This window comes from Phascolarctos cinereus, unplaced genomic scaffold, assembly GCF_003287225.1.
Source record: "Phascolarctos cinereus isolate Bilbo 61053 unplaced genomic scaffold, phaCin_HiC Scaffold_1;HRSCAF=81, whole genome shotgun sequence".
Classification (NCBI taxonomy): Eukaryota; Metazoa; Chordata; class Mammalia; order Diprotodontia; family Phascolarctidae; genus Phascolarctos; species Phascolarctos cinereus.
In genome coordinates, this window is record NW_027555514.1 from 154,102,309 (window position 1) to 154,105,437 (window position 3,129).

At 40.5% G+C, this 3,129-nt stretch overlaps 1 pseudogene; it reads right to left on the reverse strand.

The window, feature by feature from the left end:
- Positions 1-1,589: 1,589 nt before the first annotated feature.
- LOC110217382 (CCR4-NOT transcription complex subunit 7 pseudogene) lies at positions 1,590-2,825 on the reverse strand (annotated as a pseudogene).
- Between the last annotated feature and the right edge of the window lie 304 nt (positions 2,826-3,129).

Consider the following 3,129-nt stretch of genomic DNA (forward strand, 5'->3'; position numbering starts at 1 on the left):
AAAAGAGTTGTGGAGATGTCATGTAATAAGTTGTTGTTCAGTGATTTTCAGTCATGTCTGACTCTTTGTGACCCTATTTGAGGTTTTCTTGGCAAAGATACTGGAGTGGTTTGCTATTTCTTTCTCTAGCTCATTTTAAAGATGAGGAAACTGAGGCAAACAAAGTTATGTGAAATGACCAGAGTCACCCAGCTAGCTGGTAAGTGGCTGAGTATGGATTTGAACTCAGGTCTTCCTGACTCTAGGCAGAGTTCTCTATCCACTGAACCACTCAACTGTCCTCATATAATAAGCAGATTCAGGCCACATTCAAAAATGTTTTTGCTCCATGTCTGTCACTTCTCTATTAGGAGGTGGGTAGCTTGCTTTATCATAGGTCTTTTGGAGATATCATTGATCATTGCATTGATCAGAGTTCTGAAGCATTTCTTTCTTTTTTTTTAAGATGTAAGACAACATTTTAGAAGCATTTGTTTACAAAAGCTTTAAAAACAAATAATATCTTCTGTTTTGCAAATAACTTTTCTGAAGAAGGACCACCCAGTAACAGCACTGTAACTTAAGGAGAAAAGAATGTTAAGTACAAGGGAAGAAGCCAATGTGGCAAACAGCTATAGGACTTGAATTGAGTGCAGGTAATACACACACCAAGACTTGCCATCCATCATCATTTCTGAGTAGCATTTAAGTTACCCATTACCAAAGTCTTCCTTCACATGCTCTGCCTGGCCTGCTCACATGCTCCTGTCTACATGGCTAAGAAAGTATTTCACAGTTATTCTGTCAATATAGAGAAAATATATTGCAAAGATATATACACAAAATAAACAAGCATTACACTCCTCAGATGACTTTATTCACATATAGAATATATACATATATACATACATACCTATACACATACACACATATACATACACATACTGAGACATATATATGTATATATGTGTGTGTATGTGTGGGTGTATATACGTATATGTGAGTATGTGTATATATACATATATACATATACACATATATACATACACGCATGCATGCATGCATGCGTGTATGTATATGGTAAATGACTTGCTCTCTTTGGACTTACTGACTTGTAGAGTCGCCAAAACAAGAGCTTGGTAAATATGACTATCACAATGGAGGGCGACAGACAGCCAAGGCTGGGGGGGCGGGGTGCATAAAAGCGAGAGAGGAAGAGGACCAAGGCAAAGACATGGAAGTGCCATGGGGGTGCAGCCAGCTGTGGCACATAGGTGGAAAGCTCCTGCGAAGCACTTCTTCAGTCCCAAAGCCCATTCAGAGTACAATTCCATACCATGCGAGCGGGGCTTCAGAGCCCCAGGGACAGCAAAGGAGGGCTCAACTCTTCAGGAGTCCCTCTTTCCCTTTCAGAAGAGCTTTGCCAAGTCAACAATTTGCAGCACAATAAATAGATTCTGTTCCATAGGTCCAAAACAAAAGAGTTCTGTGTAAAACTGGCATATGATCAACTTTCAGGCTAACAGCAAGGAAAACCCAAACTTCTATTAAAACGGTGGATCTGAGTCATTCTTTAAAGTGCAAAATTGATGGTCCACAATCTCAAATAGCTAAAACTCTTGCATGCTAGAAGGGACAAACATGAAACAGGGAATAAGTTACAGTCAGTGCTTGTTAATCTGGGAATGGGGGCAGAGGAAGAGGTATGGGGTACAAAGTAAGACCAGCTAGATATGTTTACCAAAAGATTGAGTATGATACATATGTTCTCCTTGGCCATAAATGCTTCCTAACAGATGTATTAATGATAGAGCCAAGTTTAACCTGAAGACTCTTCTACTTACCAGGATCTGTGGAAGGAATTGTCATAATTAGTACTGAAAGACAAAAGAGAAAACTGAGAAGGCAGGGCGAAAAATGAAAAACACTGTCCAAGGGATTTAACTGGAGATAAAACATATACAAGCACGTGTATAGCTCCAAACACCAAAGCCTGTTGTCCATCCATTTCAAGTCATGATGCTTTCTGGCCTCCTCTTGATATGCGTTCCCTGTACCATTCTGCACATAGGAGAAGCTCGAACCAAGGCCTTACTAATGTCCACAATACTTGGCATCAAAGGACAATTCTCTCATTTTGAAAAAAGCCATTTCTGTCAGTAACAAATAGGATCCTGCCTAGTGCTGTTGTCCTACCGCTCTGACTGCAGATGCTCAGCTACTTCCTGCAGGCCACCCTTGAGGTTCTTGCAGCTCTTCATGAGGTACTTGGCGTGATAGGTGACTGGGCAGAACAAATCAGAGGATCTCAAAAAAGTCCGTTTCTTCTTCAGGCAAGTATGAGTTGGTCAAGATTTTGATTAAATAGCCAAAGTCATAACCACTGTGAAATGAAAGCCACTTGATGCCCTCACACAGCACTATGCCTGATGTCATGAGAAGTTCTGCAAAATACTGTCTCGATCCCTTCTTCTTCATGCTTTTTAAACTGGATTCCCAAAGCCATTAGGAGCTCAACGGACTCCTGGGCATACATGTTCTCCATTAAACTAAATTTAAACTGCCATGTTGAAGTTCCTGGAGGGTATTCTCCTTGCTCATTCATAAATGTTAATCCAAGCTGAATTATCCATAGCAAGTCTACATTACACCTCAATAACCAGTACTGACAGTTGGCATTACTTCTGAATTCTCCAATGGGTCTTGCAACCATACCTGGAAATTCGGTGTCCATGGAAACATAATTATACTTTCATGTAATGACAAATTTTCTTCATCTCCTCATCCAGTTTGCAAGTCCAAACTTCACAAATGCTTTGGCTATGACCTGTGGTCGCTGCTGGCATAGTGGGAACACAAAGGGTTAGGTGCCCACAAGAATCAAAATATTGTACTTGAATGAAGAGTCATTTTATAAAATAAGTTTTCTTATCCTTTGTTTTTGTACCCATACAAGTGCCGATATGGTCATTGTGCTCCTCCACCTTGTACTTGCCATAGAGTCAGTAAAGACTCAGTGGCAGCCCCATAGACACTTCTCTCAGGCCCAGGAGAAGTGGGTGTAGGAACCTCACAGCGCCACCTCTCCTTGTTTTTTTAACCTCATTCTTTACCTGTACAGGTAAAAAACCTGGATGTTCTCATTTTATT